Below are 16052 nucleotides of genomic sequence, written 5' to 3'. Positions count from 1 at the left end.
ACTGATTAACTACATTCCAATAAGTATTCTGCATAGTCTGAATTAATTTGGTTGTAATGTTTGTTTAATTACAGCACTTAACTTAAGTTTTATAGTTGGTTATTCAAAGTGCAAGCTTGTTTGATTTTAATTTAAAAAGGAGAGAGAATATTGTGCAGTTGACTTCTCTTGTAGCCATTATGATTACTAACAAGACAACTGGTTGATGCAATTTCCCAGAAGGTCCAGTGGCCTAACCAAAAATTCCGTGCTTCGTTGCCTCTTACGATAACTGAAGTGCTGTCATTAATCATTCATGAATTTTTGCTCTTTTCATAGTAATTCAATAATTATTTTGGCCACTGTATGTGCCCGGCTCTTTACTAGGAGCGATCTTTGAGGTATGAGGGTGGGAATGGAACACAATATAGATAAGATAGAGATCTTGACGTTGAGTAGCTCATATTAAGTGTGACCCATAGAAATGTAAATTTTCAATTACACTGGAATATAGTGAGTTGCATAATAGACTTATGTGAACAGTTAAGTGGTAGTGTAAGGGAAGAATCAACTCACATTGCCTGGGGGACATTGGAAGACTTCCCAGCTAAGGTAGGAGGAGAGGTTTGAGAGAAAAAATTTCCCTTGTACAATTTCCCTCATCAAGTGGCAGAGTCAGGTATATTCAATGAATGGCAAATGGCTCTTGGTAGAGAAGGAAATCAAGGTGGGGGTTGGGGTGTGGAGAGCTGGGGAGTTTTGCTAAATGGATTTGAGTTCAGCTTGTGGAAGCCTTGAATATCATGACAAGATGAGTTTGATTTTTTTTGGCTGGAGAAGGAGAAAGATGCCTCTAGAAAGAAAGGAAAGACGCACAAGAGTGGATTTAATTGAGGAACAATATGCCTGAAGAGGTATAATCTAGTTCCGGTTATGAAAATGGAGTGGGGGAGACAGCAAGGAAAGAGGTAAAGCTGAATAGAGAAAAGGATGAATTTGAGGTTATAATAGGAAGAGATGATTAATTTTTATGTTCTTCAGTAACACTTTAGCAAAAGGCAAATCCTCTTTGGATAAAACAGGAAGCTCTTTTCAACTAATAAACCAGAGATTCAGTTAGCAACAGCTAAAAGCAAGGCCCTTGAGGATGGTGGATAGGACAATTAACTGTAGCTGGAAGGGTGACAGGGAACTGGTGCTGGGATAATGCAGGCAGATGAGAGAGGAACCTGGAAGGAAAACTTGGAGGACTTGAATGATAAAATTTATGTCTTAAAAACCTCTTTCTTAAAGAGCTGGTTCTAGTTTATAAGATGCAAGATTGCCTACCAACTGCTCAGGAAATCTATATACTTGTGTGCTCATTGTTGTCAGCTTCTCTGAAGTGTGATTAGCCCATTAAGCCCCACTGGATGGTAGGAAGTCCTTCAAGATGGTCAGACCCTGAGTTCTATATGGCCACCTTGCCTCAAATGTGATTTTTATTGATATGGGGCCTTTAGAGGATTGCACTGTGGTTGGGAAGCCATTGCAAAAGTATTTTGGGGTTTTGGTGCAACTTGCATTGTTACAGAAATATGAACAAACAGGACGTAAGGGATTCCAAGGGCCCTCTATATCTGTGAATTCTCAGGACTTCAAGTAAAAGAAGAAAAATTCTCACACAGTATCAAGAGAGAGGAACAGTTAGCATCAACAGGATAAGTGTGGTGAATTTTCAAGAGTACTCTACATTAACCACAAGCTCTGAATTGGTAGCCTACTTTTTTCAATTGCAGTCCTTTAATTTTTTTTTTTTTTGAAGTAGTTAGAACCAAGTAAGATAATGTATCAGGAAAAAAAAACTTTGTAAACATCAGAGTTGTACATACATGACACATTAGTAGTAGCACCATTTTTGTTTGTGAGACACTTAAATATCACGTGCCATGTCTAACACATAAGTGCTAGAAATTGTTGATCCCAGACTTAAAAACAAACAGAATTCATATTCCATATTTAAAAAAATCCAGTTTATTTTTATTATAAAAATAATGCCTGCTTATTATAGAGTGTTTACTATATAAAAAATAGACCAAAAAAGTCATGTTTCTGTCACTCAAAACCAACACATTCTGATGTGTTTTTCTGTAGAAAACATTATCCTGTGAAAATGTGTAATTTGTTTGTTTCACATAGTTGTGATCATACTTTATAAAATGTTGAATTGGACTTTTTCATTTAGCATTGAAACATAAGGATAGTCTCATGTTATTTTAACCTTAAAGAGAGATCATTTTTAGCAACTTCGTAGAATCCTAACCATTGGATATGTCTGCTTGAGTCTTGTAAAAAATGTCAGGGTCTGTGGTTTCTTCCAATATAACTTACTTTAATGTTAGCATATTTTAATTTGTTCTTATGTTAGGGTATATCTAACTTAAAAGCACAAAACTCAGAATGAGGTAGATAATTATGGGAAAGGCATGAAAAACGAGGCTCAGTACAAATACTTTTGCTCTTATATTGGTAATGTAGAAGAATTACCTAGATCAGGGGTCCACAAATTTTGTAAAAGGCCAATGAGTAAACATTTTAGGCTTCACAGGTCATAAAACCTCTGTGTAAAAGCAGCCATAAGTACCTCACATCAACAAAAGAAAGCATAAAAAACCATATGAGCATTTCAATAGATGCAGAAAAAGCATTTTGCAAAGTCCAACATCTCATGATAAAAATGTTTAACAAAGTATGTTTAGAGGGAACATACCTCGACATAATAAAGGCCACATATGAAAATCCACAGCTGACATTATAATCAATATGAAAAACTGAGAACTTTTCTCCTAAGGTCAGGGACAAGACAAGGATGTCCACTCTCACTACTTTTATTCAACATAATACTAGAATTCCTAGACACAGCAATCAGACAAGAAAAAGAAAAAGCATCCAAATTCATAAAGAAGTAAAATTTTCACTATTTGTAGATGACATGATACTATATAGAAAACCTTGATGACTCCACCAAAAAATACTAGAACTGACAAATGAATTTAGTAAGGTCACAGAATACAAAATCAATATACATAGGGGCACCTGGGTGGCTCAGTTGGTTAAGCATCTGACTTCAGTTCAGGTCCTGATCTCAGGGTACTGGGATTGAGCCCTGTGTTGGGCTCCCCACTCAGCTAGGAGTCTGCTTCTCCCTCTTCTTCCCCCCCCCCCCATGTTCTTTCTCTCTCTCAAATAAATAAATAAAATCTTTTAAAAAATCAACATACAAAAGTATGTTGCACTTCTGTACACTAATGAAGCAGAAGAAAGAGAAATTAAGAAAACAATCCCATTTACAATTGTGCCAAAAATACTAATATACCTAGGGATGAACTTAACCAAAGAGATGAAAGACCCACGCTCTAAAAACTATAAAACACTGATGAAAGAAATTGAAGATAACACAAACAAATGGAAAGTTACTCCGTGCTCATGGGTTGGAAGAACAAATTTGGGTAAAAAATTCCATACTACCCAAAGTAATCTACACTTGTAATGCAATCCCTGTCAAAATACCAATAGCATTTTCACAGAACTAGAGCAAACAGTCCTAAAATTTGTATGGAACCATGAAAGACACCAAATAGCCAAAGCAGTCTTGAAAAAGAAAAACAAAACTGGAGGTATCACAATTCCAGATCTCAAGATACACTTCAAAGCTGTAGTAATCAAAACAGTATGGTACTGGCACAAAAATAGACACACAGATCAATGGAACAAAATAGCCCCCAAATAAATCCATGATTATATAGTCAATCTTCAACAAAGGAGGCAAGAATATCCAATGGGAAAAAGTCTTTTCAAACGGTCTTTGGAAAAGTGGACAGCAAAAGAATGAAACTGGACCACTTTCTTAAACACAAAAAATCAAGATAGATTAAGAAACCTGAATGTGAGATCTGAAACCATAAAAATCCTAGAAGAGAGCACAGGCAGTAATTTCTCTGACATTGGCCATAACATTTTTCTAGATATGCCTCCTCAGGCAAGGGAAACAAAAGTAAAAATAAACAATTGGGACTACATCAAAATAAAAAGCTTCTGCACAGCAAAGGAAACAGGAAAACTAAAACACAATCTACAGAATGGGAGAAGATATTTGCAAATGACATGTCTGATAAAGGGTTAGTATCCAATGTATATAAAGAACTTAACATCCAAAAAAACAAATAATCCAATTTAAAAATGGGCAGAAGACATGAACAGCCATTTCTCCAAAGAAGACATCTGGATGGCCAACAGACTGCATAAAAAGATGCTCAACATCACTTATCATCAGGGAAATGCAAATCAAAACCACAATGATATATCATCTCACCCCTGTCAGAATGGCTAAAATCCAAAACACAAAAAACAACAAGTGTTGATGGGAATGTAGAGAAGATGGAACCCTCATGCACTTTTGGAAGGAATACCAACTAGTGCAGCCACTATAGAAGACCGTATAGAGTTTCTTCAAAAACCAAAAATAGAATTACCATATTATCCAGTAATTCTACAACTGGGTATTTACCCAGAGGATATAAAAACACTAATTGAAAAGGATATATGCACCCCTGTGTTTATAGCAGCATTATTTACAATAGCCAAAATATGGAAGCAACCCAAGTGTCCATTAACTGGTGAATGATAAAGAAGATGTGGTATATACATACAACAGTCTATTACTCAATCATAATAAAGAATGAATTTTTGCCATTTGCAACAACATGGATGGATCTAGAGGGTATAATATCAAGTGAAAAGTCAGAGAAAGATAAATATATGATTTCACTCCTGTGTGGAATTTAAGGAACAAACGAACAAAGAAAAAGACAAATCAAAACACAGACTTCGAACTCTAGAGAAAAAACTGATGGTTACCAGAGGGGAGGTGCGTAGAAGGATGGGTGAGAGAGATGAAGGGGATTGAGCACACTTATCATGATGAACCCTGAGTAATGTATAGAATTGTCTAATCATTCTATTGTACACCTTAAACTAATATACTTTATGTAAACTACACTAGAATTAAAAGAAAAAATTTTAAAGCAGCCATAAATACTATGTAAATAAATAGGTGTGACTGTGTTTCAATAAAACTTTATTTACAAAAAGAGTCAGTGTGCTGAATTTGGTCCCTGTGAAGTAGTCTGTTGGACTGATGCTCCTGATTATGTTTCCAGTTACCTATATGTAGCATGTACCGGGGTGATGAGGGGAGGCATCCTCCCATATTATTCCATATAACAAATACTTAAATAGTCCTTTTTATATGCCAGGTACAGTTCTCATTTCTTTAAATATATTTATTCAATGAAACTTTAATAAAACTGTGGAGTTTTTCTAATGTCAGGTTTACAAATCATCTATTACATTCCTTGAAAATTCTTCCTCCCCTCTTGGAATACCCAGTGTACTAATTGTCCCCTGGTTTTCCAAAACTAGGCTGCTGTTAAGAGAGGATAACACAGGTCATTTATATCAGATGAGTGTTAATATCATCAGAAAATAGTATCCCAAAGCATACTTTGCCACTCAGGAGAGATTGGGAACCATCTCTTTGTCCCTTATTCTCATATCTAAAATGGGGGACTTCAATGGTTTTTACTGCTCACTGTAAATCAAAATCACCATGGGGGCTTTTAAAATATCTCTACTTTGTGTGTGTCATTAGGGCTGGGCTTTAGGTATGTATGCTTACCAAGCTAAATGGATTCTCATAAAGTGGGCCTAGTGGTCCTCCACCTTGTTGCATGCTGAAATCACCCGAGAAGCTTTCATAGCTACTGATATTTCCAGTCACACCTCTAGAGATTTTTATTTCACTGGTCTGTGATATGATCTTGGCATCAGTATTCTTTAAAGCTTCTCAGATGATCCTACTGTGCAGTCACTGAACTCTATGGTCATCCTTGTGCAGGGGCCACGCTAATCTTCTCCGTATTCCAATTTTGGTGTATGTGCTGCCCAAACGAGCACCACTGAGCTGTACTCAAGGTAGACCTCTGACTAGTGTTTGCAGATGGGTTTGGATGGATGTGAAGATCTTTTTTCTTAACTTTGCTAAGAATCCATGATTTCACATTTATTAGACATGCTTCGGTGGAATATGGCATTTAGGTTATAGAAAACCCTGGTTATCTTAGGTCATGTTCAAGTTGTTATTTCTGGGTCACAGTATTCAAACTTACTTAAATTATTTTGAGAATGCTGCATGGGGACCTTAAACTACTCTGAAAAACATTTGCAGCCTAATAGAAATCATGCACAGCCTTCTCATAAAAAAATCAAAATGTAATTGGAGCATATTAAATAACTCTATTTTTAGAGCAACTGAAGTAATGTCCTAAGACCATATTGAAGAGATGAGTCTGCTGCTGCTTGTTTGAATGGAATTCAGTTAGAAGATTTGCGTTTGTGCACTTGAGGCTTTAAGATTCAATGATCAATCTATCACAAAACTAATTTATATCCTACACTGGTGTAAGATAGGCACTCTTCTCTGCTATGGAGGATAGTAAACTGAAGAAAATAAAATCCTCCTTTCAGTAATTTATAATCTTACTTGATGATAAAACTTAAACGTGAAACATAAGGCCGTCAACACCAAGTGCCTGCTGCTGTGAATTCAGAATAGCAAGGCTGATCTGTGTGCAAGGGGTAATTAGAGATGGCATGGATGGAAAAGAGCTGTTGTGTGCAGTGTGGGCCACCTTTATAAGGACACCTGGAGTGTGTGTTAAGAACTCAGATTCCTAGGACACACCCAGACCTACTCAGTCTCTCTGGGCTAGAGCCTGGGAATCTGCCCTTTAAACAGAGTTTTCAAACCTTTACTATGTACACAAAGTTTTGATGCAATAGATGCAAAATAAGCTAGGCCTTATATGATGGGTTGGAGTTAGGGAATAGTAATGAGTAGTTCACATGTATTGAAAGCTAGACACCTTTTTAAATTTATTTTTAATTTTTATTTCTTAAAGATTTTATTTATTTGAGAGAGAGAATCTTAAGCAGATTCTGCACTGAGTGTGGAGCCTGATGAGGGGCTCTATCTCACGACCCTGAGATCATAACCTGGGCCGAAACCATGTCAGATGCTTAACCACCTGCCCCACCCAGGCGCCCCTAGACACTGTTTCAAATGGTTTAAGTGTACTACCTCCTTTAAACTCCCCAGAACAAACAAAAACTATGAGTCAGATTTTGTTATTATCCCCATTTGATATATGAGGAAACTGAGGCACAGGGAACTTGAGCAGCTTGCTCAAAGCCACACAGCTACTCAGTGGCAGAGGCAAGACCTGGGGACAGGCAGTCTCTCTCCTGACCCTATACTCCAAATGACTTTTTCTCTAAGCCAGAAGGAAGGAAGAACACATTAATTCTGACAAACTCATAGATTCATTTGAACACAGGGATGAATTACATATAAATAGAACTTATAAATGGTCTGAAAAATAGTGAAGTTTCTGTTAAGAGCAGGTGAGAATTACAGTATAGTCCCAGGCACAAAAATAGAGTTGAGCTGACCCTGGGTTGTCACTGAGGGATGAAGGAAACATTAAGAAGAGGTTGTAGTTCAAGGCCCTGATCCCATGTAAAACTTCCCAGGAATACAGAGATTAGCAGGATTGCTGCAAAGGATCCTGAGTCCCAGGAATACTTAATAAGACCATCAGTTCTCGAGAGGCCGTTGCTCCCCGTATGACCAGCTTTGATACATTTACAGTGGAATCAAGTGGGAGAACCCAGACTTTTGCTCCAAACCAGATCAGTTCAATTAGGCACTCTTCCCTCTCTCTTTTGGAGCTGGAATCAGGTAAATTTATGGTAAAGAAAGTGAAATTTTCTTCAGAGGGCAGCAAATCAGTATTTTGGGGGTATCTTTGACTTGACCAAATATTCTTGTGGGCATTCTGGGCATCATCGTGGGAAACCGTGAGGGGCTGGTACAGGCAGAGCAGGAGCCGAGTCTTGACGATGTGTGGGACCCAGCTGCAGCTGGTGGCAGAAGTAGTACGAGGACTTTGACAGCTGGATGAGCCCTGCTCGCTTCCTGTGCTGTGTAGCAGGCTGGAGCACCAGTCACAAAAGTAATTTCTGAACAGGCAAATGCACCAAAGGTGAGACAGAACCAATTAGCCTTGGCAGTGTAGCAGACACATTAAAACCTTTAATTCATTGGTTTTCGGGGACCCTTCTTTCTTCTTAAATATTACCATTGACCTCTCAAATAAACCTATCTCAACATCGAAGAAAAAAGCTGTTAGAAAGTCCATATGAAATATGTAGCACATCAAACAGGAATTCGATAGTTAACGTGACAGGTGGCATTGCTGCTTGCTTGGACTTGTCTACTCCCGACTCATCAACAGGTGCTATCTGCAGCCATATATTGTTTTAAAATGTAAGGCTACAGATGATGAGAGGATTGCCATTGAGAAGACAGTTTGTGACTCCCAGTTTGCGAGAGGAGGGGGTACACCACACCACACAGGGCCATCCATAGGAGGAGGCACCAGGGTGGGTCAGGAGGCAGAGAGAGCCAGGGGGAAACATGGGCACGAACCTTCATTCTGGTCTTAGAGGGAAGGAATGGGTGAGGCAAGGTAAACTGGTTTAGGATTGAGTAAGTGAATATTTTCAGCAGGCCATAGGGCATAGAGCATGTTCCTAATTGCCTGATACTTGGTCCTGAAGTGTTTAGGGCAGGGGAATATCGATTCTACAGTATAAGATCTCCGTAGAGGAGGGTTGGGGGTGGGCTTCAGGTTGGTTAGTTTGCATATGAAAAGTATGTTCCTAGAGCGAGTGTTTACTGTAGGAATTAGCTAGGCCTGGAGGAAGCAGTCTTTCCATAATCAGGGCTCCAGATGTCATAACATCAGACAGGAAAAGAAGATTAATACACACATGGTGGATGCTTTATTTTAGGACCTAATACCAACAGTACAATTATTTGTTGAGAATGACTGAACCTAATGAACGTCACAGTAGAACTTGGCTTTCTGCCTGGATTTGAATCAAGTTAGAGGAAGGACAGTTTTGTCCTATCTGCGACTTCAGTGGCAAAGCATCGCTGACCACCCACCATCCACATTTCTTTCTGTTTCTTCACATGCAGTACTGTTGGAAGAACCTGGATAAATCCCAGATGTTGAATTTCATCCTACTGTATGCTCCAAGTTGTCACTGCTTGAGTTTCTTGATAATAAATATTTATTTCGAGTCCTAGAGCACTGATGTAGTATGGCTTTTTGTGTTCAAAATGCATTTTACTAACTTTAAAGCCCAAGTAGAGTTATCAAGGATCTAAGGGAGCCACTTAAGTTTTTTTTGTGTGATAATAATATTATAAGAGGAAAATTAAATGCCTAGACTATTTTAAAATTTCCAAATCTTCTGTTGTCCCGGGACGTATCCTCTGAGAATATCAAGTATCTACTATCTATAGGTTTTACTACCCAGTAACCTTAAGAATCATTTTATAAAACAGACTGCAAATACTGTAATGTGGGGTTCCCTTTTAGAAATCCTAATTTGAATTGTATTACAAAAGAAATAACTACTGTGTATAGAAAATATTGACAAATAAAACAAACCCCAAAGAAAATTACTTCTGAAAAATTTGAAATGTATAGTTTCAGATATAAAACATTTTTAGAGAAAACTGAATCACTCCATGGGTGCTTCTATTTATAACTTAGATATTTCTTTTGTAAGTTGTGAATATATTTTCACTTCTAAAAATAGTTAACTACATGACAATGGCTAGTACCCCATTATATTTTTACACTTAAGATTTATTTAAGCAATCCCTATTTTAGGGTGTTTCAGTTATTAAATATGTTGTAATTTCCTTAGGTTAAATTATTAGAACTGATAATGATAATTCAAAGAGAATTCATGTTCTCAATTCTTTTAATACATAAGACAAAAATAACTCCCAGAGAAGTTGATAAAATTTACACTCTTCACAAGTATAGAAGTATCAGTTTGATAGCCAAGAGGTTATTCATTGTTTTCATTTACATTTCTTTCATTACTTATATGCTGTACCATTTTTTTTATGTGTCTATTGTTAGTTTGTATTAATTCTTTGAAATAAGGCCTGTTTATTTCTTTCACCTTCTGTCTTTGGTGGGTCTATAATTTTTTTAACTTATTTCCTAGAACTCACTGTGTTTATAGCACACTGACTGTAGCACATTCATCTGATGCCCTGCATCACATATCCTTGACTTACTTCTGATCTCAACCACAGCTGTGGACAGTAGTTCTCCACAAGGTCAGATTCTCTGACATGCACTTTATATCTTTTTACCTTCTATTTTAGGGAATTCTCCAAAGCCTCACAGCCTTCTTGGATGAGAAGCAGTGGGGCAATGCTCCGGCCTCCTTATTCTGGGTGGTTAATTCTAGACAGCATGTTGTGTAGTTTTCAGAGGTCCTAGTGGCTACCCTGGCCTTCAGCGATGACCTTACTTTTCGTTTCCTCTTCCTATCCACTTTCACTTTTCCCTGCTCTCCCACTTCTCTTCCCTGGTATCACTTCATACATAAGCACTCAAGTCCTTGTCTCAGGCTCTGCGTTTAAGGGACTTCAAGTGAAGACATTAACTCTCTTCATTGAGGCACTGGTATTTTAAATTTCTCTCCAGCTTGGGCCAACAGAATTGTCTTTTATCTAAATTGACCTTTCACATTTGTTGATATTTTTGCCTAGGTCTCCAGCTGTTTTTGTTCTGTGCCAAGCATATTGGTTTCCCCTTGTTGCTGCAACAAATTGCCACATATTTGGTGGTTTAAAACAACACAAATTTATTTTCTTATAATTCTGGAGGTCAGAAATCTAAAATGGGTCTTCCTGGGTTTAAAATACAAGTGTTGGCAGAGCTGTATTACTTTTTGGAGGCTCTAGGGGAAAATCCATTCCCTGCCTTTTTCATTGTAGAGAAGCCACCGTCATTCCTTGGCTGATGGCCCCTGACTACATGTTCAAAGCTAACAGCAATGCACTTCCCAATCTTTAACTCTGAGCCTTATGTCTCCTTCTCATAAGGACCCTTGTGATTACATCAGCCACACCCATATAACCAGAATGACTTCCTGTCTCAAGACCCTTAATTTAATCAACCTGCAAAAACTGTTCTGTCATGTAAGGTAACATAGTCACAAGTTCTGGGGATCAGGATGTAGACATATTTGGGGAGCCATTATTGTGACTATCAAGGTATGCTGAAATTTTACTTTTTGGTATCAAATTCTAGATCACAATTAGTAAGAAATTTCTAATTAGTGAATCTACAATTGCCAAAATTTATGGAGTTCTTTCACATGATATTCTGAGAGATCCCTTGATCATTTCAACATGCTCAGCAAAGTGCCTATCACTGGTTGTGGAGACGGTGTTCTCTATATGTGGGACTCCACCCGACTGTCCAGTTCTGCTCTGGGCTGCATCATTTAGTGGTCTTTTATATTCTGTGGTAGTTTTTAAAATTCACTCCCTTTGGAGGAAAAGCTAACATCTTCATTAGGGTCCAAAGTGGAAAGGTATGCTTCACGGGTAGAATAGTGGATGCCACGAAACTGTGAAAAACTCCAAAATCCTTTCTGGATGCTTCATCTAAGGGTTTTTCAGCTTAAATATTTCATATCCACATCCAATGCACTTTAGTGATGGACTAGTGTAGGTATCACTTGCTGACTCATTTTCCTGAAGAAAGTTACAGTTACCAGTTTTATAAGGTTAGGTGCTGTTCTACCTTAGTACAATATGCTTAGTGTATGGAAGATTCAAGTCAGTAACAGATTTAGATGGGCTGGAGTCTTAGGAAAAGAACATCTTTGGAGTGAGAGATGAGATTGAAGTCTAATTCTTGTACCTACTGTCTGTGTGTCCTTGGGTAATGTACTTAACCTCTCTGAATTGTCTAGTAATTAGATATGTACAATAAACTATTTCCTGGGGAACAGGGAATTAGGGAATGCATGAAACAAGGATATGCAATATATAGTCTAGCATCTGACATATTTTATGGGCTCAGCAAATATTTGCCATTTTAAAATAATTACTCAGCATTTCTCCCTTTTCCTTCCTGAATCATAATTTTTTCTTCTCTACCATGTCATCTATTTTTTAAAAAATATTTTATTTCAGAGAGAGAAAGAGAGTGCAAGCATGAGTGAGGGGTGGGGCAGAGGGAGAAGCAGACTCCCTGCTGAGCAGGGAGCCTTATGCGGGGCTGGATCTCAGGACCCTAGGATCATAACTTGAGCCGAAGGCAGATGCATAACCAGCTGAGCCACGCAGGCGTCCCTGCACTGTGTCATTTAAAATCGCAGACAAAATCACATTGTTTCTTCCATCTAAAAAATGCTCTCACTAGAGCCCCACTTTCTTCTTAAGATATCATCCATTTCTTCTTTTCCCATTCATGGTGACATTCTCCAAAGACTAGCCCATCACTGTCTCCACCTGCTCTCGTCTCTGTTTCTCCTTTATTGAGGCACAATTTATATATCAATAATTGGCCCATTTTATATATACAATTCTATGATTTTACTGGATAAAGGCTCATGGAATGATGCTTTTAAATGATGTAGGGGACTCTTATTGTCTGCTCAGATCGTGTCTAGTCCCTTTTAGCAGATCTGTGAGCCCACCTCCCTGCTTCACCTCTCAGGTTGCTGCGAGCAGCTGGTACCTATGACATTGAGAGAGTTAGCCATGGTATTGGAAACACCTTGCTTCTGTGAAGAGCAGGAAGTGTCTGGGCATTCATGTCACCACCCCAGTCCTGAAACCTGGGCCATCATAGCCAGTGGCTGGCTCCTGTGGGAGTCCTAACACCCAGTTCCTTGATCTCACAGTGGGACAAACTCTGACATGTGATTTATACTCCAGAGCTGCCCACAGGATCAGGCTGAGACTGAGATGTGCTTGACTTCTTCCTCTTCCTTATCCTGATCCTTCCACTCCCTTACTGCCATCTCTTGAGGACACTTGCTTAATAAATCACTTCCATTTAAACCGTTGGCTATGGGTCAGCTTCTGGGAGAACCTGACCTCGACAGGTGGCCAAATGTCAGAACTTGTCACAGCCACAGGCAAGATTTATGTTACAGGCATGGAAGGAGCAGGCATTCATCACAGCAGGCCTGGAAGGAAAGTTAGAGTCTGAATCATGATGACATCCTAAAGTGAGAAAAATTCAGGGAGAGATGGGAAGACCAGGGTCTGCAGCAGGTGGTATGGATAGTTCCTCTGAACAGTCATTGAAATAGATGACCACTGGCCCTGCATATCATCCAGGTCCACCTTCTTCCCCTATACCCATTGTTTTTGTCTCCAGGGCCAGCGTCTGTTAGTGCGTGTCTAGGTCACTGATGTTAGGTGTTCTGCCCTGACCTGTCCAGACACAACTTGAGTTTGTGTTTGGGTCTCCCCAAGAACCATGTTTTGGCAATATGGAGGGGGAGACCTTTGAGTTCTTAGAAATTCTTTATTAAAGACCTTTTCCCTCCCCCAAGGCCTATACTCCCTGACTGTGGCCTTACCAGTTACCCAGTTTCAGGTCACTTAGAAGTAATTTGTGAGATTCGTAGTTCCACCTTGTATTTCGTGAGACCGTACACAGAATGGAAGAGGAAGAACACTTCTGGGAGAAGCACACCCAGGAGGGGGGAGTTGGGGAAAGAATATATGCCCACAGAGGAGGCTGGGCCCTGCCCATCTCCATAACTCATGAGGGTCGTCCTGACTATAACTCCATAGAGGTCAGGTAGGGCTAAGATAGGTATAGTAGGTTCTGTTAAACATGGTAGGAAAGCACATGCCTTTGAAGCATTGCCAACAAAATTGGATGGGTAGGTATTTAAAGTGTTAAAATTCAGTTTTATATAATACTTATTCATGGGGCAGAATGAATTCTGTTATGATTTTTGCCATTTTCTATCCATTGAGCTATCCCCCAAAGTATATAAACTCCCTTTAGGGGGTTTATATTTTTGATTTCCTGCACTATCCTGTTTGCCTTTCATAGTTACTCATATCCTTATTATTCTGCCTGTGTAAAAGTAGCATCTTGTGTTCATAAATTGCCGACCTTTAGAGGCAGGGCCCTATCTGTAGTTTCTGACTGGCCAGTTAATAATTATTTGTGAGGATTTATCTGCGCTATTTTCAAATTAATGACTAATCCTTGTTATCTTTTTTTTTTTTTTAAAGATTTTATTTATTTATTTGACAGAGAGAGAGACACAGCGAGAGAGGGAACACAAGCAGGGGAGTGGGAGAGGGAGAAGCAGGCTTCCCGCGGAGCAGGGAGCCTGATGCGGGGCTTGATCCCAGGACCTGGAATCATGACCTGAGCCGAAGGCAGACGCTTAACGACTGAGCCACCCAGGCGCCCCTAATCCTTGTTATCTTACTTTGATACTTACCCGTCCCCCCCCCCCCCAGTAAGGGGGGACATGGGCAAGCTGGTACATGACACAGTGCTAGATTGAATCCTAGCCGCTGGTTTTAATCAAGAGTCCAACATGGCAACCACCAAGTATTGTCCTCCCTGATATTTTCCCTGCTGTGCCTTTGGATTACTGGCTGGGAGCGCCTGCAGCAATGCTGGCCACCTCTTCATTGTGGGGTCAGGGCCTGAGGTGTCTTCTTGACAGACTAGGGCTTAGCAATTGTGAGCAGAGTGTCCTCTGAGCTCCAAACCTCCTTTCTGTGTCACAGTATCTTTCTGGATCCTAGAGAGTGTGTTGTGAATGGGGCAGACATTTCTGACAAAGTCAGGGCCAAGGGGAGAGAGGGGGTGCATCTTGGTGTTGCTGTTGTATAAGTAAGGAGTCCTGAAAGGCCAGTGCCCTTGTTAGTGGTGCAAAGTGTCAGAAGGCCCTTGGCTGCTTCCTCTTGAACCTCAGCAGTACCCTCTTCAAATGGCAGGGGTTACAGTGGTTCCCACTTATCTGGCATTTCCCTTTCCATGGTTTCAGTTACCTGTGATCAACTATGGTCCAGAAGCAGGTGATCCTCTTTCTGACTTACTGTCAGAAGGTCAGTGGTAGCCTAACACTACGTCACAGTGCCTACATCATTCACCTCACTTCCTCTCCTCATGTGGGCTTTTTATCATCTCAAATAATCACAAGAAGGGTGAGCATAGCACCATAACCATAGACCACATTCACATAACTTTTATTACAGTACATTGTTGTAATTGTTCTCTTTTATTAGTTATTGTTGTTAATTCCTTGCTGTGCCCAATTTATAAATTAAACTTTAATACAAGTATGTATGCATTGAAAAATGTAGCATATATGGGGTTTTATACTGTCTGAGTTTGAGGCATCCACTGGGGGTCTTGGAATGCATCCCCCATGAATAGGGAGGCACTGCCATATTTGTTTTATTGCACTGGCTCTTGGTTGTCTGTCAAAGGCTGTGCTTCTCTCCGCCCCATCATATCCCCTCTCTCTTTTTATGTTGTTTTTGTCCTTCTTTCTTGGCAATCATCTCCCATGTTGTCTGAACTCTGACGGGTGTAGGGAAGGAACATAAGTGAGCTAGAGCAGAAATAGGACTCTTGTTTTTGACAGTCAGGGAAAAGTGGAGGAGGGGAGTCTGTATTTGATACACCTACATGTTGCAAACTCTGCTAAAATTTTACATAGGTCAACTCATCTAGTCTTCATAATAGGTAGTTATTATTTACTCCAGTATTATGGGCAAATAAACCATGGTAAGTATTTTGTCTGTGACCATACAACCCTATGTCTTTTTGATTGCAAAGGCTCTACTGACCTACTCTTTCTTGGCTGCTTCTGTGTTCATCTTTCGTCCAGTCTTGAGTAGAGGGATTCCCTGTCTGATTCTCAGGCAGCTTTGTGGGGGGATGCTTTCTGTCACAGCAGCAGAAAGGACCTAGAATGAGAAAATTTGGGTTGGAATTCCAGCTCCTGCATTTATTAATTGTGTGACACTGGATAAGATAAACAAGTTAAATCTGAAAGCAATGAGCATGTGTAAGAAAAATTAAAATAATCTC

At 39.4% G+C, this 16052-nt stretch overlaps 1 non-coding gene across 1 annotated transcript; it reads right to left on the bottom strand.

The window, feature by feature from the left end:
* Positions 1–5870: 5870 nt before the first annotated feature.
* On the bottom strand, positions 5871–5973 carry LOC116642890. The gene has a single exon (XR_004301420.1). It is a non-coding gene; the product is annotated as a U6 spliceosomal RNA (small nuclear RNA).
* Between the last annotated feature and the right edge of the window lie 10079 nt (positions 5974–16052).

This window comes from Phoca vitulina, unplaced genomic scaffold, assembly GCF_004348235.1.
Source record: "Phoca vitulina isolate PV1807 unplaced genomic scaffold, GSC_HSeal_1.0 scaffold24, whole genome shotgun sequence".
In the NCBI taxonomy this organism is placed as follows: Eukaryota; Metazoa; Chordata; class Mammalia; order Carnivora; family Phocidae; genus Phoca; species Phoca vitulina.
The sequence above is the reverse complement of the archived record's forward strand: the minus strand, read 5'-3'. Positions and strand labels throughout refer to the sequence as shown.